We start from the raw sequence: 23,157 nt of genomic DNA, 5'->3' as shown, positions 1-23,157 counted from the left end.
ATCCACACTGATCTCCTTGTCACTTAACCCAATTAGTATTTTTATCTTTTTTTAATTTTTTAAGTTTTATTTATTTATGTTGAAAGAGAGCATGAACAGAGGAGGGAGAGAGAGAGAGAGAGATGAGAGAGAGAGAGAGAGAGAGAGAGAGAGAGAGAGAATCCCAAGTAGACTCCACACTGTCAGCACAGAGCCACATGTGGGGCTTGAACTCCTGAACCATGAGATCATGACCTGAGCCCAAATCAAGAGTCAGATGCTTAACCAACTGAACCACCCAGGTGCCCCCAATTAGTAATTTTAAAGTTTTATTTAGCCTCATCATAACATTTCAAAGTTTTAATTATCTCCTTTATTTATTTTAATTTAAATTTTAGTTAATATACAGTGCAATATTGGTTTCAGAAGTAGAAGTCAGTGATTCATCACTTATATACAACACCCACTGCTTATCACAAGTGCCCTGCTTAATAGCCATCACCCATCTAGCCCATATCCCACCCACCTCCCTTCATCAACTCTCAGTCTGTTCTCTATCATTAAGAGTCTTCTGTAGTTGTTTTCTCTTTCTTCTCTTACTTCCCCCTTCCTATACGTTCATCTGCTTTGTCTCTTAAATTCCACACATGAGTGAAATCATATGCTACTTGTCTTTCTCTGACTGACTTATTTCACTTAGTATAATACATTCTAGCTCCATTCACATCATTGCAAATGGCAAGATTTCATTCTTTTTGATTGTTGAATAATATTCCATTGTGTATGTATATATCACATCTTCTTTATCCATTCACCAGTTGATGTACAGTAGGGCTCTCTCCATAGTTTGGCTATTGTTTATAATGCTGCTGTAAAACTTGGGGGTGCATGTACCAATTTGAATCTTTATTTTTGTATCCTTTGGGTAAATACCTAACAGTGCAATTGCTGGATCATATGGTAGTTCTATTTTTAGTTTCTTGAGGAGCCTCCATACTGGTCTCCAGAATGGCTGCACCAGTTTGCATTCCCATCCACAGTGCAAGAGGGTTCCCCTTTCTCTGCATCCTCACCAACACCTGTTGTTTCTTGTTTTGTTGATTTTAGCCATTCTGACAGGTGTGAGGTGGCATCTCATTGTGGTTTTGATTTGTATTTCCCTGATGCTGAGTGATGCTGAGCACCTTTTCATGTGTCTGTTAGCCATCTGGATGTCTTCTTTGGAAAAGTGTCTATTCATGGCTAAAAATTATAGGCCAATATCCCTGATGAATATGGATGCAAAAAATTCTCAACAAGATACTAGCAAATCTAATTCAACAGTATATTAAAAGAATTATTCACCATGGTCAAGTGGGATTTATTCCTAGGCTGCAGATCTGGTTCAATATTTGCAAATCAATCCATGTGATATACCTCATTAAGGAGGGAAGGATAAGAACTATATGATCCTGTCAATAGATGCAGAAAAAAACATTTGACAAAGTACAGCATCCATTCTTGATTAAAAACTCTCAACATAATAGGGATAGATGGAACATAAACTCAACATCATAAAGGCCATATACAAAGGACCCACAGCTAATATCATCCTCAATGGGAAAAACTCAGAGCCTTTCCCCTACGGTCAGGAACAAAACAAGGATGCCCACTCTCATCATTACTATTTAACATAGTACTGGAAGTCTTAGCCTTAGCAATCTGACGAAAGAAAAGAAATAAAGCACATCCAAATTGGCAAGAAAGAAGTCAAACTTTCACGATTTGTAGATGACATGATACTCAGTGTAGAAAACCTAAAAGACTCCACCAAAAAATTGCTAGAATACATGAATTCAGCAAAGTCTCAGGATATAAAATCAACGTGCAGAAATCTGTTGCATTTCTATACACCAATAATGAAGCAGCAGAAAAAGAAATCAAAGAATCAATCTCATTTATAATCACACCAAAAACAATAAGATAGCTAGGAATAAACCTAACTAAAGAGGTAAAACATCTATACTCTGAAAACTATAGAAAACTTATGAAAGAAATTGAAGAGGACATAAAAAAATGGAAAGCATTCCATGCTTATGGATTGAAAGAACAAACATTGTTAAAATGCCTATACTACACATTTAGTCAATCTACACATTTAATGCAATCCCTATCAAAATGCCACAAGAATTCTTTGCAAAGCTAGATCAAACAAAATTTGTGTGGAACCAGGGAAGACCCCAAATAGCCAAAGCAGTCCTGAAAAAGAAAAACTAAACTGGAGGCATCATGATTCTGGATTTCAAGCTATATTACAAAGTTGTAGTCATCAGGACAGTATGGTGCTGACACAAAAACAGACACTTAGATCAATGGAACAGAATAGAAAGCCCAGAAATGGATCCATGACTATATGGTCAACTCATCTTCGACAAAGCAGGAAAGAATATCCAATGGAAAAGAGACAGTCTCTTCAACAAATAGTATTGGGAAAACTGGATGGCGACATGCAGGAGAATGAAAGTGGACCACTTTCTTACACCATACACAAAAATAAACTCAAAATGGAGGAAAAACCTAAATTTGAGACAGGAAAACATCAAAATACTAGTGAATAACACAGGCAGCAACCTCTTTGACCTCAGCTGGAGTTACTTCTTGCTAGACATATCATTGAAGGCAAGAGAAACAAAAGCAAACATGAACTATAGGACTTCATCAAGATAAAAAGCTTCTGCACAGTGAAGGAAACAATTAACAAAACTAAAAGGCAGCATGGAATGGGAGAAGGTATTTGCAAACCACATATCTGATAAAGGGTTAGTATCCAAAATCTATTAAGAATTTATTAAACTCAACACCCAAAAAACAAACAACCCAGTTAATAAATGGGCAAAAGACCTGAATATTCCCTTATTTTTAAAACACAGTCTTCCCTAGGTTTCACAATAAGAGCATCTCTTCCCTAACATATACCTCTTTTTTTTTTTTTTATTTTTTAACAATCCCAATTTTCCTCCAGATATCTGGTGACACTGTGTTCAAGGAAAGCTATTCCATTTTCTACTACCAGTGGTTGATTTAAGGCAATTTAGAACTATTAACTAGTTCTGCCTAGTAAAGCATGAGGAGAACTCTGGTGGAGGGCTATTGGCAAGCCCTCTCTGCCCTTGAATGATCTGTGTGAGTAAGTGTTGTCTAAAGCTGTGATAGGCATCTTCTAAGTAGGAAGGAGAGGCAGTGTAACACTGTGGTTGATAGAATGAACTATGGAGTGCAACGTTCAAATTCCAGCTCCTCAGTATGCTATTTTAGGACTTGGGCAAATAACAATCTCTCTGTGCTGACCTTTCCCATTTGTGAGCTAGGAATTGTGATAATAATTATAACTACCTAATAGTTAAGTGAAGCTTAAAGAAGTTAACTTCCCTGAAACAATGGGACTGCTAGAGGGTATTTGTTAGATATACCTGAGAACAAAACCCAGTAAAGTGAGGAGTAGACAGAGGGAAAAGTCTGGGTTCTGGAAGCCTCACCAAGCCACTGAACTAACTACTTCCAGATAATTTGACTTGTAGATAATAAATTCCTGCACTTAAAGCTATATTTAATAAGACATTCTGTTATTTTCAACTAAACGCATCTAAACTGATATGTCTCACTCTACCAGTTTTCTTTTTCATATATTTGGTTTTTCCTTGGTCCTGTTTGAAGGTACCACAGGCATTGTCTATCCATTGGCTGATAAAGGATTTGTAACTCTTCCATTTCTTTGCCCACTCCCTAGTCATCTCATCAAGTTTCATGGCTTCAATTACTACGTAAGGACTCCCAAATATGAATGTATAATACAGATCTCTCTTCTGTGCTCTAAACTCATGTATAAAATGATTATTTTATCTCCATAGATATATTAGAGGCAACTCAATCCAACATTTTCAAAACTAGTGCTCATTATCTCTCCCCACCTCAATTCCAAAGCAAGTGTTCCATTCATGCTTTCTTCCTTGGTGAATGCATCACCGTACCCCCGGTGACCAAAGCCAAAACCACAAATTTGGATATTATCCTTAAGTCCTTCTCTCCTTTTTCCATCCATATCCAAATCAACCATGAAGTCTTGTCAACAGATTCCCAGCACAGACACCACTAGAGCGGGGGCAGAGTGAGCAAAGGAGAAAGACTAGATGGAGATTAGGTCAGTGAGGTAAAGTAGTAGGGCCATATCACAAAGGTCTTCTGGGCCTTTGGCTTTTCTCTTGATGAAATGGGAAGCCATAGGAAGAGTAGTGGGTTTTACACAAAGCATAATATAATTTGCCTTCTTTTTGATAATATACTGAAGATTGGCAAGGACAGAAGCAGGCAGGCAAATTAAAAGACTGTTAAAATAATGCAGGTGAGCAACAAAGGTAGCTTGGGCCAGGGTTGTTGTAGATGTTAGTAATAAATGATTCCATTTTGGTTATTTTTTTAAGGAAGAGCCAATATGATTTGTTAACAGATTTATGTGAGGTGAAAGAAAAGAGAGGGAGCAAAGATTACATCAAGGTTTGGTCCCAAGTAGCTGGAAATATGGAGTTATCATTAACTGAGATTGGGAAAGATTACACAAGGAGCAGATTTGGGGAGGGAGTGTTAGAAGTTTATTTTGGAATATGTTGTTTGAAATGACTATTAGTAATCTAAGTGGAGAGTTTGAATAGACTATTCAGTAGACAATTCTGGATTCAGGGCTGGAAATATAAATTTGGAAATCGTTAGCACATAGACAAAATGAAACTAGATGCATAATCAAGGGACTGAATGTAGAGAGAAAAGAGAAATTGTCTAAGGACTGAGCCCAGAAGTATGCCAATATTCCTCAGAGCATCTGAGGAACAAAAGAGATTGGGTAAGATAATATAGGAAAGCCAGGAGAATGTGGTGTTCTAGAAGCCAAGTGAGGAAAGCTGTACAAAGATGTGGAAGCAAATACCTGTGAAGATTGCTGGGAGATCAAATAAGATGAAAATTGACAATTGACTATCAGGTTTAGCATTATCAAGGACAATGCTAATTGTGATCTATGCTAATTATATTTTACTTACTTTAATGTCTCATTTAGATATTTATCTGTTTTGGAAAGTCCTCTCTGACCCTGCAAAGCTGAGTTAAGAACCCCTCAAAGTGCACCATATCACACCTGTAATTTTACAGTCATCCTAAGGTTTTGAAGTTGCCCTTTTACTTATCCGTCTTCTCCTCTAAACTACATATGCCTCAAGGGCAAAGACTTGAGTGTGATCACTATTGTACCTTGCACAGTAACTGGCAAAGAGTAGGGATGATATTTGCCAAATAAAATTTAATTGCATTGCCTCTCATTTGTGCCAGAAAAGGCCATCCCTGCCAGGTTAAAAAAAAAAAAAAAAAAAAGAGGGTGGATAACAGGGAGTAGCCAGATCTAGTAAGTATCAGTGACGCATCCTTGGATGACAAAGACTAAGGTTTTCACCTCATTTGGTTAAATTCCGATGCAGAGAAGCTTGTTATGACAATCCAAAATGAGCTTCTAATGGAATATTTAGGTGTGCCGGTTACCTGGGGGCAAGAGAACAGCCCAAAGCCAGCTAAGCAAATTAGTGAGCAGGTGTCATTAGTCAGCCATGCCCACCTCAAGGATACCTTATCAATGGATAGCTTGTAATTTTCCTAAAGTTTTCATAAAAGAGGGGTCAACAAAGGGAGTGAGATGTGCATAGTTCAACTCTAAATTGCTAACTGAAAAGTTGGCCAAGACTTCATTGAAATGAAATGTTTTTGTTGGAATCAAGTATTACGAACTGGTTTCATTATTTCTAGAGATTTATATATTATTTTTCATATTTGCTTTTCGTGTGGAAATATTCCTAAAAATAGGCTGTAGGACTGTTATAATAGTAATTAAATTAGCAATTGCATAATGGTGTTATTGATAATCAAAAGATTAAATAGTAATTGTAGTAGGTCATTTCGATTTTAAAGAAAGTAAATGGCATACTCTAATAATGAAAACTATTCTAACTCTAGGTTTTGTTTCCAGGTCTTATAGAAGACTGGGTAAGTTAAATTTATTTCTTTTATTTTAATGTTTATTTATTTTAAGAGAGAGAGAGAGAACGAGAGGAGGGGCAGAGAGAGAGGGAGAGAGAATCCCAAGCAGGCTCCATGCTGTCAGTGTAGAGCCTGACTCAGGGCTTAGAGCATGAAGCGCGAAGGCTTGTCAGCATGAAGCCTGATGCAGGGCTTGATCCCACAAACCATGAGATCATGACCTGAGCCAAAACCAAGAGTTAGATGCTTAACTGACTGAGCCACCCAGGCACCCCTAAATTTATTTCTATACAGAAGAACTGACCTTTAATTTTGAACTTTTATATAATAAGTTAATTTTTAATAGACTGCACCTTACTAAGTTACTCTTCCAATAAAGCATCTTTAGCATAATACTGTTTACATTACATATCTGTGCAATTACACCAGTATCTCTCATATACATATATGATATATTTATGATAAGCCCTTATATCTATAATATGCAATAGTTATACTATTATATAATAATATACAATTTTTTCAGACTTAATTCCATTAAAATTATCTCATTTGTTTGCTTGCTTGTTTATTATGTGTCTCTGTGGTCCTCTTCTTTTTTCCTAAGTAATGTTGCTTAACGACCAAGAACTTCAGATGCTTTCTGATGATTACTGACTCCTCTATCTTCTGTGTCCAGAATGATGCTTAATATGCACTAAATGTTCAGTAAATATGGGTTGAATGAATGAGGAAATAAATGAAAAAATATTCAAATAATATACAAAATAAAATGCTACATACATTAATCCTTCTTTCAAAATGCCATTGGCTTCTGAACTAATACAAGAAAGCAATAAAATTTTGTAGTCACTTACATAGTAACCTCAAGGATTTTTTTAAATTGAATATTGATGATTTATTAAACATTTAGTAAAACTTCATTGTCTTGAACTGATTAGCCACTTTAAACTCTGTTTTGAGAAAAACATGTAATATTTTGTATTTTGAGAAAAACAGATATTTTACTGACTTAGTGCCAGATTCTGTGTCAGATGTTAGGGATCTATAATCAAAAGTAATGATCCCCAAAGTTTGGTGGTAAAACAAACACAATGAAAGTCATACAATACAGCATGACACGTGCTAAACCAGACAAATTTCTACCTTTCTGATCTCATCTTAATTACTCTTTTCTCTTGCTCACTATACTCTAGCCACATTATCTCAACCACACTCTTCCTATCCTTTAAACACCCCATAGATTCATACCACAGTACCTTTGCACTTGCTCCACTCCTCCCACCCCCGCCCCTGAATGCTCACCTTCCATAGTTTTCAGTTGCTGGCTCCATCTTATTACCCAGGTCTTAGCAAAACTGTCAGCTCAGGAAGGCCTTCCCTGAATACCTTTTCTTCCACTTTGTCCCTAACTATTCTTTGCCACATCATTAAAATATTTTTCCTTTATTTATTTTTTTTTTTAATTTTTTTTTTCAACGTTTTTTATTTATTTTTGGGACAGAGAGAGACAGAGCATGAACGGGGGAGGGGCAGAGAGAGAGAGGGAGACACAGAATCGGAAACAGGCTCCAGGCTCTGAGCCGTCAGCCCAGAGCCCGACGCGGGGCTCGAACTCACGGACCGCGAGATCGTGACCTGGCTGAAGTCGGACGCTTAACCGACTGCGCCACCCAGGCGCCCCGTCCTTTATTTTTTAAAACAAAATTTAATTTTATGTTTACAATTTATTTTTTTTTTACTGAGTATAGATGGTACACAATGCTGAATTAGTTTCAGGTGTACAACTTAATGATTTAGCTTTATACATTATGCTGTGCTCATCACACATGTAGGTGCCATCTGATCTGTTACATCACTATTGCAATATCATTGACTATATGGCTTATGCTGTGCCTTTTATTCCTCTGATTTATTTATTCCATAACTGAAACACTGTATCTCTCTCTTCTCTTCACCCACTTAAGGATTATTTTTACATCCGTTAACACTTACTTTTCTGTCTCCATTCCCAAATACCTCCCCAATTCCATTGTAAGCACTCTCTCTAAAGTTTTTTTTATATGCCCCTCTCCCCTCTCTCTTTCTCTCTCTCAAAATAAATAAATCAACATTTAAAATGGTTTCTTAAAAAAAAAACATTAATAAAATCCTGAATTAACATGCTATTTTAATATCTTTTAAAAAAATTGTTTAACGTTTATTTATTATTGAAAGACAGAGAGACACGGAGCATGAGCAGGGGAGGGGCCAACAGATGGAGAGACACAGAATATGAAGCAGGCTCCAGGCTCCGAGCCATCAGCACAGAGCCCACGTGGGACTCGAACACACAAATTGCAAGATTGTGACCTGAGCCCAAGTCGGACCCTCAACCGACTGAGCCACCCAGGCTCCCCATATCTTTTTTTTTTTTTTTTTAATTTGAGGGGGTGGGTGGGAAGAGGAGAAAAATATTGGGGCTGGGTTTCAAAGGAGAGAGAATCCCAAGCAGGCTCCATGCTCACCTCAGAGCTCAATGTGGTCCTCAATCCTATGACCCTGGGATCATTACCTGAGCCACCCAGGTGCCCTTATTTCAATATTTTTTTGATACTTTGATATGTTAATCCCAATATAGTTAAGTCAATAAATATATTTATTGATGAAGAGAGAAGGAGAATATTGTTAGTTTTTCTTTTATTCACTCTCTGTTGTTTGATTTGCCACGTAAACTTGTATTCTTAATGGAATATTTTTAATTCAAGAAAGTAGTAAAGAACAATGACAGAAATATCAATCCAGACAAAATTTACTCATTATTGATTGATATTATCCTGTTAATGGATGTTAACTATCGTTTGTTTCTTAGAGAATTACCTAAGGAATAAATATTGTAGATGGAAAAAAGATAATCACTGAAAACTTACATTTATATATCTCCATCTGTGAATTAGTTGAATAGATTTATAGTGTCTTGGGAAGGTACAAGTTAGCTTTTGAACCTCAATTTTGGTCTCTGTTTGTCAGTAATTTTTTTGCTATGATAGTTCTTTTTCATTTATTTTCTTTTTCCATTATCAGGAGCTTTCAGAGTAACAATTATTTATGGTTTTAAAATTGTTCACTTGTTACTATTTATATTCATTAACTGCTAAACTCTCAGGGAATATGTGCCTCAGGGAACTGGGGTAATTGTCCATGCTAACCAAGTACAGTGATAAAATGTTAGACAAATAAAACTTTCCACTTCTACTTCCCTTGTAGGAAGTTTATTAGCATTTACAACCACCATGATGTTAGGAACCAACACTTATTAGAAACCACTTTGTGTAGAAATACTACTGGCTTCATGCCAACTCTTGAGATGGAAATGACCAGTTGGCACTAAGCACAAATAGACTTTATTCTCATCTACTAGAGTCACCTAGACTTTAATTTAGGAGTGACTTTAGCAGTTACTAGTTCATGAGACAGCTAAGGCAGCCAGTATTTTCTAAATATTTCAGGAGTGTAGGGCACCTAGGTGGCTCAATTGGTTAAGCATCCAACTGGGTTTTGGCTCAGGTCATGGTCTCACAGCTTTGTGGGTTTGAACCCCACATTGGGCTCTGCACGGACAGTGTGGGCCTGCTTGGGATTGTCTCTCTCTCCCTCTCTCTCTGCCCCTGCCCCACTTGCACTGTCTCTGTCTCTCTCAAAATTTAAAAAAAAAACAACAAAAAAACAAAAAACAAAAAACCACATGCAAAGAAATTTCAGGAGTGTTTGAGAATCTTGGTGAAAGGCAAGGCTTTGCTTATCACAGGGTTGTTCAGAAGTGAAAGGTGTTGACAATGTAATAAAGTGGCCAGTCCTTGATCTGAAAGCAAATGGTATTTTTTTTTTAATGAAAGAGAAATTAAAACATGTTACCTTCACACCCATCTGTTAAACCATCTGTGCCCATAATAGATATAAAATTGATTGCTATTGAGTTTAAAAATTGTGGAAATTTGAGAGTCATTGTAACTTTCTGATTCTCTTTTACCTGATCTCTAGTATTTGGGGAAAATAATAGAAATCCCACAGGTCACTCTAAGGAAAATTTAAAAAAAAACCAATATATGTTAAAATGCTTTCACAAATGTAAAGCACATGTTGGGTTTTCTTTGTGATATATAATCTAGTAGATACAAGGGAAGAAGGATGTTGGTTTTCATCATTTTTTGACTACTTTTGCCACCTAACCCATATGAGTACAATGCCAATAAAAAAGATTGCTAAATTGTTTTAATCATGAACAAAACCTGCCACTGTTAGTCTCTTTCAAGAAAACTGAAACACATGACTCAGTAGAAACCTGTGTTTTCATCGTTTTCTTTGGCATATAAAAGCTGTGGGTTTGCAAAGACAGCATGTACTAAATATTTAACTTAATGCAAAGCATTGGAATTGGTATTTCCTTTCCAACATTTGCACATAATTAGTACCAAATTAGACTTTTTATTACATATTCGTTTTTCCATTTAGACTTCAGAATGTAAACTAAAACCCCCTCTTTTGGGTATGTTTGTGTGTGTCTGGGTATATCTGTGTGGGTAATATATATATATATATTTTTTTTTTTTCAGAATTCTTCTTCAAGCAGATGTTCATCAACTACTTCTAAGAATTTGTGCTTATCATGATTAAACTAACTTTAAGAACAACATTTAAGGATGATAAACAGGTATCTTACTGTAAAAAGAAATGTCTCACTAAATTCGTCTTGAAAAATCATAATTTCTTTAGTCCTCATGAGAACTTATAGACTCTAGACAGATTTATAAAAGGTACCATTTCTGGCATTTATTTAGCAAGAGTTTGAAGTAACAATGATCTTTGAATGCTAATTAACTATATTATGCAGTTATAAATGACTTTTTCCCTTCAAGTTTCGAATACTGTCCATTCATCATAGACTGACCAAATCCCTGTATTCAATTGGTCTACATTTTGCCCGTCCAATATAGATAAGGCCTGTGCATTTTTCCTGGTTGGGAAACCACCTATTTGTTAGATATTTATTTCTAAACTTAAAAATAGAGAAGATAAATTTCAAAACATCAGCGTCCTACAAAACATATAGCTGAAATACGTATATAAAATTGTTCGGTTATTAATAAACATATATTCTTTAACTGCTGAGTTACCCAATTCATACTGCTCAGCAGCACAGTAATGCTGACTAATAAAAAAATCAGCATTTTTAATAAGCATTATGGTATTCTCTGATCTGGTCATGAAAATAATCAGGTGTTCACATGCCCCAGGTGAGTGCTAATAGGTGCCTCCCAAATTCTTGTACCACTTCTACTTCTTCAGGGACGATTTGGGTAAGGGTAGGAAAGAGAGGAAACACAGCAATTTGAATTTTGAATCTCTCTGCCTTGTTCCTTCATAAACCGAGATCAGCCTGTTGTGATCTTCACTTGATGAGCAAGTTGAATTATGCCTTTTAAGGAGCTGGTCAACATCAGTGTGGTGTCAGACTCAAATTCCAGTTTAAGTCAAAGCTTTTAAAACTAGGAGCTGGCTGAGAAAATGAATTGGTTACAACAACACATGGAAAATTTCAAACAATGTATTGATCACCTCAGATCGATTGAATAGTACATGGCAAGTCTGGATCAAGAAACATGATATTCCCACAAATCCATAAAACTGCCTTTAGTCCCTAAGTTGTATTAGAATTCAGGCCCACCACTGTTTTCATCTCTCCTAGCAAGGGGAGGCTATAGAAAACATAAATCCGGCCCTCAAATGCTAGCTTCACAGAGAAAATATACACGTGGATGCAAGAAGAAAATAATCAACAGTGAAATTATATATTTTTCTCTTAAGAACAACCCGAATTTAAGAAATTGAAATATAAAGTCAGGAGAGCATCAGAAAAAAGTTTACTGAAAACGTTGGCTCTTAAAGGTCTTAAAGAGTGAGTAAAAATTAGTCAATGATTCTCAACCCTGGCTATGTGTTTGAATTGCCTAAGGATCTTTTAAAAACTACCTGGGCCCCACCCTCTGAATTTGTGATTTAACTGGCCTGGGGTGTGGCCCAGGATAGTTTTACAAAGCTCTCAGGTGATTTTAATGTGCAGGCAGGGTTGAGAACCTTGGAGTAAGACAATGAAGAAGAAAAAAAGAAAGAGGGAAAGCAGAAGTTTAAGAACATGTGCCAATTCATTCACCCATTTACTCATTCAATAAAAATATTTATTGAGTGTCTACTCCATACTAGTCATTGAACTAGGTGGTGGGTCAAAGTAAAATGATTGAGAAATGATGCTTGGAGTTTTCCATCTAGTAAAGAGATTCATGTAAAAACGAGTTATTACAATGTACAGTGATACTTCACAGAACATTACAGGACAATGATTATCTTTTGGTCGTTGTTGCTTAGTGCATTGGTTCTCAAGCTAGTAGGCAAATTGGAATCACCTGAGGAGCTTTAAAAAGTAATGTTTTCTGGGGGTGCCTGGGGGCTCAGTCAGTTAAGCATCTGACTCTTGATCTCAGCTCAGTTCTTGATCTCATGGTTAAGAGTTCAAGCCCTGTATTGGCTCCACACTGGGCATGAAGCCTACTTAGAAAGAAGAAAAAAAAAAAAGTAATGTTTTCTGGATCCCAAACCCAGACACTCAAATTGGATTGGCTTTGGAATCCAAATTTACTTATTTTTAAGTGTTTATTTATTTATTTATTTATTTATTTATTTATTTTGAGAAAGAGAGTGTGTGCACACATATGAGCAGGGAAGGGGCAGAGAGAAAGAGGTAGAGAGAAGAGAGAGGGAGAGAGAATCCCAAGCAGGTTCTGCACTGTCAGACCAGAGACTGATGCAGGGCTCAAACTCACGAACTGTGAGATCATGACCTGAGCTGATATCAATAGTCAACGCTTAACCGACTGAGCCACCCAGGTGCCCTGGAATCCAAATTTAAAATAAAAAACAAAACGAAAACAAAATACCTCTCTAGGTTATTTCTATACACAGTATTCGACTAGACGAACTGGAGGGATAGAAGTAAAAGGTGAGTTTGGGAGTCAGATTAAATTGCCAGGCAAAACAAGGGATCTGGCAGAGGGATCTGGAAATCACCACACTGAATGATTGACTTCTTGAAATTTCCCTATGATCCAAGGAAACAACAATTTGTAGAAGTGTTCTTTGGCAACTAAATGCAGAATAGAATATGGGATAGAGTTCCTGAAGGTGATTTATCATTAGATACAGTGCTTAGTGTCCCAAGAAAATATTTTAATTTACTTATGATCAGAAGGAAAAAACTTTAGGTCAAAGAAAATGTTTTAATATATAATATTAGCATATTTTTTCTTTTTAACCAGCATAGTCATAAAGTAAAATTTTTAGTGTGTGTGTGTGTGTGTGTGTGTGTGTGTGTGTGTGTGTTTTGGGGGGAGTTGGCTGTTGGGAAGGGAGGTAAAGGTCCTCAAAGACAAAAGTGCTTAGGTCAGTGGAAGTCATAATGTAGTCCTACATTAAAGGATAATCCAATATCAACTAATTTTTAAGTTCTGTTAGGTATATGATTTGAACAAACAAGCAAGCATTTGCTTTCCTATTCCTTTAAATTATTTCCACCTTCATTTTGCAGAACCAGAATTCGAGGGTCAAAACTTTTATTTATTTTATCTTATTAGAATCCCTAGCTCCATGCTAGAGAGAGCTGATTAAATGAATCAAAAGGTTTGGTTTCCAAGGGCCATATACTTTCAGAGGACATATGGTTTCCCTCTATCCGGAATGCTTTACCCCTTTTGTCCATTTGGGGAACCCCTAATATGCTTCTTCAAAACTTAAAATATTTAAATTTTGTGTGCAATATTCTCTAGCCTCTCCTGCCACCCACCTAAAGTAATCATTATGACTGATCAGTCCCAACATTTTGTTTATCCATTGGTATTGCATACTAACCAATGCATTATACTTAATTAAGTGTGGGTCAGTATCTTCCAACATGACTCTCAACATCCTGGTTTATTCACTCCTGTGTTCTTATGCTAGAGCATCATTCCTAACATCTAATACATACCTCAGAATATCTGTCCATTAATGCAGTAGGTCCATATATTATTAAATGTAATACTGCACAAACTTGGACTGTTCTTTGGAGAAAAGTTAACTAAATGAAGCAAAGTTCTGGATAACAACACTGTTTTAATGAAGTGAAATTAAATTACTTCTCAAAGAATTCCCACTTCCTGTAGGCTAAGATACAGATAGGTAAAGACCTCATAGTTCTTGATAGATCTCAAATAATTTTTTTTATATTCATAATTGACCATTCCAAAATAGAAAGACCTCAGCAAAAAGCCATCATTTCTTGAATTTTATTTTTGAGCGAGATTTTGGACATTACAGCATATGCTGTACTTCTCTTTCTGCCAGAGTTGAAAGATGTATAAACCACATTGGCCACACATCTAAAGAAACTTGAAAAATGTAAACTAATCATTCTTCGATCTATGATAACCTTTCTTCATAAACTTGTTTTTAATAGATCCATCTGTTCACATTTAAAATACACTTCCTTTATCTCAAGTATGATCAGACTGAAGGTCTGGCTATTCATTTGTAATTTCCAGGAAGCCCCAAGTTCCAAAGTGCTATTTCAGCTGGGACACTTGTATAAAAGCTGGTTCTATTAAAGAAGAAAAAGGAGTATTTGAATTATTTTTAATCTCTAAGCCAGTTATTTTTAATCTAGTCCCTAAAGAGGAATTATATTCACTGGAAAATGGTCCACCATACCTCAACCTTAATATCAATTATGCTCGTTTTGCCTCTCCAGAAAGTATGCAATCGCTTTTTACCATGATAGCTTTGGGTCAGAAATGATCTCAAAAGAGTAGACACTAAACTGAGGTTGAGAAGGAGAATTTATTCAGTTGAGTTGAGAGTCTTATGGGTTGCTGTGGAAAGGTTTGGAGGGGGAAATAATGGAAAAATGGATCAGGTGGAAAGGCATTATAAGAGAAAGAGATGAAGAAAATTGGAAAGATTCGGATGTTCTAAAAGAACCACATTTGGGGTGCCTGGGTGGCTCAGTAGGTTGGGCATCCGACTTCGGCTCAGGTCATGATCTCACGGTTCGTGAATTCGAGCCCCACGTCAGGCTCTGTGCTGACTGTTCAGAGCCTGGAGCCTGTTTCAGATTCTGTGTCTCCTTCTCCCTCTCTCTCTGTCTCTGTCTGTCTGTCTGTCTGTCTCTCTCTCTCTCATTCTGCCCCTCTCCCACTCATACTCTGTCTCTCTCTCTCAAAAATAAATACATGTTAAAAAAAAATTAAAAAAAAAAAAAAAGAACCACACTTGGCCACTCAGTGTGGCAGGCATGTGTGTCATCATGAAATCAGTGGACCTTCAGGTTCCAGTGGAAATTTGGTATCACATCAGGTCTAGCTATGAGAATGGCAAGGTTTTTTAGGCAGAGCTGGAATAAGTGCTCAAGGATGTTTGCTGAACTGAACACCAGAGAAGAGAAAAACAATCCATGACCACAAGAGGTTCACAGTCTACTAGTAGTTTGAGGCATGACTCCAACAGAGGCAGGTGAAGAGTGGGGGGCCTGATGGGCTCATTGGCACAGTATTGTTTATCAATGATATGAGGAATTAGGGTATAACTGATGTTAAAGGGAAATTGTTAACCTTCTGTGTAGGGAATGGAACAGACTCAGAGGGGAGACTTAGAACTGAGAACTTGGAGATCATTATGCCAGCCATCTCATTAAAAAAAAATTTTTTTTAAGTTTATTTATTTTGAGAGAGAGAGCAAGAGTATGGTAGGGACAGAAAGAGAGGGGAGAGGGAGAATCTAATGCGGGGCTCAAACTCACAAACTGTGAGATCATGACCTGAGCTGAAGTCTGACGCTTAACGGACTGAGCCACCCAGACTCCCCAAGCCATCTCTCTTTTTTATTTTTTTTAAAATGAAAATAGCAGCATGGTGCAGTGGTTAAGAACATGGGCTCTGGGGGGTAAAACTACCTGGGTTCAAATTTGATTTCTACCACTTATTACTTAACCATTCAGTGTCCAGTTTCTTTAATAGTAGAGCAGAGGTAATACATAGTGTCTACTTTCTTGTTGTGAGAATAATTAACACAACTAAAATGTTGAGAACAGTGGCTGGCTTGTAATAACTGCTCAAAAAATGCTAGCTAGAAGCATATCACAGTTTTCATATTTGCAGTTGCAGAAACCTGGGTAGGCATTTGCAGATACAGACTGACTTATCTCCAGATTTCCAGTGCTTTCCCATTTTGGCCTTGTTGGTGTTTAAACATTAGTTAAGTAACAGAAATTAGTACTTGCTCCTGCTCTTTTGCTTTTTTGTTTGGTTTGGATTGTTTTCTGGTAACTTGTATAACTTTATTAATTAATTTATTAGAGAAATAATTTTTTATTCAATAAATTCTTTTCCCTGAAGATTGTAGAAACTGTTATATTTATAGCAGTGGCAAAACTGACTGAAGCAACCAACATAGTGAAATCCCTACATGTTGAAAGGCCTTGCCTGCTAAACCTTATTTTTGGGACCTCCCAGCAACTGACAGCAATAGACCTCCTTGCAAAGCAGCACGGCCTCAAAAAACCTTCTGCCTTGCCAAAGTCTAGCTGAGAACAGTTGACCTGTCAGCTCCTACCCCTGGGCTCAGAATCTCCTGCCCTTTTAGAAACTGAAGTAGGTCTATATTGGCTTCAGACCCAGGACCACACACATGTGTGCACATGTACACACACACACACACACACTCCAAAATACACAAACACATGTCCTGACACCTGTGAGCTGAACTGTCTGTAAGAATTGTACTTAAGGACACAATACTGTAATTTGATATTAACTGGATCCCAGTAAAAAAATAAATGGCACAATCAGAGTGAGTACGGAGAATTTAATAAAGGCACTATTTACAAACATGTGGGCGATGTTTCAGGGAAGCAAAAACTGTTGGTGCAATACTTTGCCTGAAGCCTTCACCATCTTTAGGCCTGAAGGAAGGGGTAAAGGATGGAAGGAATTATCAGGACCTGGAGAGAGTGCTTCATAGAGAAGGCTACTCAAAAGAAGCTGTGGCCTCCCTTAAAGGAAGGCAGTCATCTTAAGACCACTTGGCAGGGAGGAAAGTCTAGAATATTGCTGTATGTCCACATTTCTCGTGCTCTTCAGATTATTGCCAGTGCCTCCCATGGGCTCAACTCAGTCCTTGTAGGTCAGATTCCTCGGACAAAAAGTAGGGTAGAGATTATATCCACAGGGGTGTGTTACAACTCCTTGGTTGCTCATTATCAATTCTTTAAAAAAAAAATTTTTTAATGTTTATTTTTGGCAGAGAGACAGAGCATGAACGGGGGAGGGGCAGGGAGAGAGGGAGACACAGAATCCGAAGCAGGTTCCAGGCTTTGAGCTGTCAGCACAGAGCCGGTCGTGGGGCTTGAACTCAAAAACCACAAGATCATGACCCAAGCCAAAGTCAGGCGCTCAACCAACTGAGCCACCCAGGCACTCCACTTATCATCAATTCTTTTTTTTTTTTTTTAATTTTTTTTTTCAACGTTTATTTATTTTTGGGACAGAGAGAGACAGAGCATGAACAGGGGAGGGGCAGAGAGAGAGGGAGACACAGAATCGGAAACAGGCTCCAGGCTCTGAGCCATCAGCCCAGAGCCTGACGCGGGGCTCGAACTCACGGACCGCGAGATCGTGACCTGGCTGAAGTCGGATGCTTAACCGACCGCGCCACCCAGGTGCCCCAATCATCAATTCTTAAGTGGGTGAAAAAACTGCAATCCTCAATGCGTAGAGTATGGAAAGTCTATTTATTGTCATATCATTGTGGAATGATACCAATTTTGTCATGTTCTCATCTCCAACCTAAAATGTTAGCCATAATCAATGATGTTCAAATAAAGTCTCAAGAAAAAAGGGAAGGGTGTGAAGAGGTAATTGACATAAAATGTGCCTGCTATTCTTCCTTCTGTAGCTGGACACAAGTCTTCCATGAATTAATTACTGGTTCCCTCTTTCGCCATATATTCCTGTAGCCAGGTTCTCTTCTGGTACTAAATATTTTAGGAAGCAATTTATTAATGCTAAATAATTTTTTTTTCAGGAACTGGAAGAAAAAGGAATGCTTCTGAAGGGGAGCAGAATTTGCCAACTGAAAATCTGACTCTTTGGCTTACAGATTAATTTTAGGCTGATTATCTTTAGCAAGAGACATAGGAAAGCTCTGAAAACTGAAAAGAAGTTTCTCTTTTGTAAAAGACATCGCGACATGTATAAGAGATGTCTCTTTTTCTAAGGGTGTCTCCCTGATGCACCAGACAGAGGGATAACTCTTAAATTGCTAGAAATCCTTATCAACAGAGGAGGCAATGACATGAATCTGCATAACAACCTTACCCTTTTTGACTGTGCTTCTCCTGGTAAGCTCTCATAACAGCCTTCCTTTCTTACCCCCCAACATCTTCTTTTGTCTTTAACTGGAGATATAATTTAAAGTGGTGGATTAGGCCATTCCAGGAGCTGCTCAATTTTCCAGAGTAACTCCCATGTGTACAGGAGGCATATGTGTTACTAAACTTTGGTTTGTTTTTCTCCTGTTGTTTTGCCTTTTCTTACAGGGAGTCCCCTCTAAGGAGAAACTAGAAGGGTAGAGAAAAAAGTATTTTACCTCCCATCAGTCCCCAACTTATGTAATGAGGCCAGTATTACTCTGATGCCAAAACCAAAGTCATTGTAGGAAAAGAAAACTACAGAACAGTAATCCTCATCATCTTAGATGCAAAAAGCCTTAATAATATATAAGCAAGTCAAATCTAATAAAATACAAAAATAATATTTTGGTATGATCAGTAGATAAAAGGTAAATTCAACATTTGAAAATTAATGAATATAATTCACTAGACTAACAGATTTTTAAAGATTATATGATCATCTCAATAGATGTATAAAGAACATTTGATAAAATTCGACATTCACGAATGAAAAAAGGACTTTCAGCAAAATAGAAAGTGAAGTGCCCTACTTAATAAATAGAACCTAGGAAAATCTACAGCTAACATCATATCTCATGATGAAAGATTGAATGCTTTTCTTCTAAGATTGGCAATAAGTTGTTGGGGAGGAAAAATTCCCTCTGCCCTTAGTCTTCTGGACTAAGAACCCAAGTGACATGATTAACAAGAGAAAATCAAGTTTAATTTCATTCATATGAGGAATGCACACAGACATGAAAATCCCAAGACAGTCAACTAACAGGAGGTTCATACATGACATCCTGAGCTAAAGAGAGGAGTAGGGATCTGGTGATTCAAAGGGAAGAACACCATTAGCAGCAAGGTGAAAGGAGATGTTTGGAAAACAAAGGTTGCACTGTTATGCAGATAAGTTTCTTAGGTAAAGAGGAATATCTTTTAATAGCTCTCTTCCTGTTATGGGCAGGCAGTTAAAGGGGAGGTTGAGAGCTTTTCCTGTATGCTGGATTTTCATTCCTTTTAACTCAAAATATTCTTCACACCAAAATGGCTCATCTTAAGGTAGCCTGTCCTTGACCTCTACAGTTCCCCGTCTGAAACTTCCATGAAGTTTTACACATTAAAAATTGAGTTGGTAGAGGGGCACCTGGTTGGCCAGTCTCACGGTTCATGAGTTCTAGCCCCACATCTGGCTCACTGCTGTTATCCTGCCAGTGCAGAGCCCACTTCATGTCCTCTGTTCCCTTCTCTCTGACCCTCCCCCACTTGCACTCTACCCAAAATAATAGTTTTTAAAAAATGAGTTGGTAGATCGTCCTGTCTTACTGATTTAGTCTCTTAGTCCTGACAATACGTCACTTCGATTAAACTCATTTTAGGAGGCAGGATTATGTTCTCAAAGTTAAGCCTATAGTTTAAGTAATCAGGTATTGAATAAGAGGGACTTCTATGGAAACGCTGAATCAAATTAATTGAATCAAAATAATTTAATCAAATTATAAACCAGTTTCTGAGTTCTGAAAGTAGCCAATCAAGATTTTTAGATGTCAGTTTAGAAGTGTTTTCAGATAGAATGAAAGCTGGCAGTGGCAATCTCACATATTTTCCTTGTTTATAGTTCAAATGTTTCTGATTTTTTTTTTTTTTGAGTGGCCCGTGGGACAACATTTTTTTTTTTTGAGTGGCCCGTAGGACAACAGACATTCAAGTTGTCTTTGTGTGAGCTATTATGGTGATTTCTCTGAAGCTTACATCAAGTTAATCATACTTAGTTTGCAGGGCATCAAGAAAAAAGGGCAATTTGAGTTCTCAAATAATTCCAAGTCATAAAGGTGGGAAAAAAATGAAAAATGTGAGTTTGGAGATGTACATCCAAGACATTGGGAAAATAAATTAACACTAATTTATTTGCAAAGTAAGTCTAGTTTTAAAAATAACTTGGCCTGATTATTTACGTAAGTGCAACAAGAATAGCAGTTGACCATATAGGCTCTTTAAAACTTTTTTTTTTGCTGAAAAAATTCTTAACAAAATATTAGCAAACTGAATCCTACCATAATCAAGTGAAATTTCTTTCTGGGATACAAGGGTGGTCCAATATTCACAAATCAACTAATGTGATATTGACATCAACAAGAGAAATGATAAAAAACATATGATCATTTCAATAGATACAGAAGAAGCATTTGACAAAGTACAACATTCATTCATAATAAAAACCCTGAAAAAGTAGGTTTATGGAGAACATACCTCAACATATTAAAGGCCATCTATGAAAAACCCACACCTAACATCAATTCAATGGTGAGAAACTGAGAGATTTTCCTCTAAGATCAGGAAAAAAAAAAGATCAAAAAAAGATCTTCAAGGATGTCCACTCTTACCACTTTTATTCAACATAGTACTGGAAGCCCTACTCACAGAAGTCAGAAAAGAAAAAAATAAAAGGCATCCAAATTGGTAAGAAGTAAAACTTTCACTATTTGCAGGTGACATGATACTATACATAGAAAACCTGAAAGACTCCACCAAAAAGCTACTAGTACTCATAAGCAAATTCAGTAATGTCACCAGATTCAAAATCAATATACAGAAATCTGTTGTATTTCTATACACTAATAATGAAGTAGAAAGAGAAATTAAGAAAACAATCCCATTTACAATTATGCCAAAAATAATAAGAAACCAAGGAATAAACTTAACCAAAAAGGTGAAAGATCTGTACACTGAAAACTATAAAACATTGGTGAAAGAAATTGAAGATGGAAAAAATAAATGGAAAGATATTCTATGTTCATGGATTGAGAGAACAAATATTGTTAAAATGTCCATAGTACACAAAGAACTCTACAGATTTAATCCAACCCCTAACAAAATACCAATGTCACTCTTCACAAAATAGAATAAATAATTTTAAAATTTGTAGGGAATCACAAACAACCCTAAATAGGAAAGAGATCTATTATTTTTTTAATTTTTAAAAAATGTTTTATTTATTTTTGAGAGAGAGAGACAGAGACAGAGACAGAGCATGAGTGGGGGAGGAGCAGAGAGAGAGAGGAAGACACAGAATCCGAAGCAGGCTCCTGGCTCTGAACTGTCAGCACAGAGCACGATGCAGAACTTGAAATCATGAACTATGAGATCATGACTTGAGCTGAAGTCAGATGCTTAATCGACTGAGCCACCCAGACACCCCATAGCTAAGAAATCTTGAAAAAGAAGAACAAAACTGGAGGTTTCACAATCCCAGATTCCAAGATATACTACAAAGCTGTAGTAATCAAAGCAGTATGGTACTGGCACAAAAATAGACCCATAAATCAATAGAACAGAATAGAGAGCCCAGAAATAAACCCACAATTATATGTCAATTAATCTATGACAAGGGAGGCAAGATTATGAAGTGGGAAAAAGACAGTCTTTTCACCAGATGGTGCTGGGAAAAGTAGAAAACTGCATGCAAAAGAAAAAACTGGACCTCTTTCTCACACCATACACAAAAGTAAACTCAAAATGGATTAAAGACCTACATGTGAGACCTGAAATCATAAACATCCTAGAAAAAAACATAGGCAGTAATTTCTTCAACACCAACTGTAGAAGTATTTTTCTAGATATATCTTCTTTGATAAGGGAAACAAAAGCAAAAATAAACTATTATGACTACATAAAAACAAAAAACTTTTGCACAGCAAAGGAAACCATCAACAAAACAAAAAGACAGCCCACCAAGTGGGAGAAGATATTTGTAAATAATATATCTGATAAGGGATTAATATCCAAAATATATAAAGAACTCATACAACTCAACACCAAAAAATAAATAATCCAATTAAACATAGGTAGAAGACATGAATAGACATTTCTCCAATGAAGACATATAGATGGCCAGTAAACACATGAGAAGATGCTCAACATCACTAACCATCAGGGAAATACAAATCAAAACCACAGCGGCATTGTTGCAGCTTTGTTTACAATAGGCAAAATATAGAAGCAACCCAAGTGTCCAGTAATAGATGAATGGATAGAGAAAGTGTGGTATGTATATATACAATGGAGTATCACTCAGCCATAAAAAAAGAATGAAATGTTGCCATTTGCAAAAACATGGACAGATTTAGATGGTGTAATGCTAAGTGAAATAAGTCAGAGAAAGACAAATATCTTATGATTTCACTCATACTGGATTTATGAAACAAAACAAATGAACAAAGAATAAAAAGACAAAAAAAAAAAAAACCCAAAAAACCCAGACTCTTAAACATAGAGAACAAGCTGATGGTTGTCAGAGAGGAGGTTGGTGGGGTGATGGGTAAAATAGGTGAAGAAGATTAAGAGTACATTATTGTGATAAGCACTGAGTAATGTATAGAATTGATGAATCATTATATTGTACACCTGAAACTAATATAACACTCTATGTTAATTACACTTGAATTAAAACAAACAAACAAACAAAAACAAACAAACCTGTTTTGCTGAAACTTTTCATAAGGAGTCTCCAAGTTGAATTTTCAACAGCCTCTCGGGTCCAGAAGCCAACCCACTTGCTATCAGACTTCCCATCCAATACCTATAGATTTGGGTTAATTCCTCTCTTCTTGAGG

The 23,157-nt window shown here is 36.7% G+C and overlaps 2 long non-coding RNA genes across 2 annotated transcripts; both read left to right on the top strand.

Annotated features, from left to right (window-relative positions):
- Nucleotides 1-236: 236 nt before the first annotated feature.
- On the top strand, nt 237-22,910 carry LOC115504900. Its single transcript, XR_003965838.1, has 3 exons — nt 237-251; nt 4,152-4,156; nt 22,804-22,910. It is a non-coding gene; the product is annotated as an uncharacterized LOC115504900 (long non-coding RNA).
- Nucleotides 4,172-18,970, top strand: LOC115504901. Its single transcript, XR_003965839.1, has 3 exons — nt 4,172-6,039; nt 10,626-10,723; nt 18,178-18,970. It is a non-coding gene; the product is annotated as an uncharacterized LOC115504901 (long non-coding RNA).
- Nucleotides 22,911-23,157: the final 247 nt, after the last annotated feature.

Source organism: Lynx canadensis, chromosome F1 (genome assembly GCF_007474595.2).
Source record: "Lynx canadensis isolate LIC74 chromosome F1, mLynCan4.pri.v2, whole genome shotgun sequence".
Classification (NCBI taxonomy): Eukaryota; Metazoa; Chordata; class Mammalia; order Carnivora; family Felidae; genus Lynx; species Lynx canadensis.
This window is presented reverse-complemented; position numbering and strand designations above follow the sequence as displayed.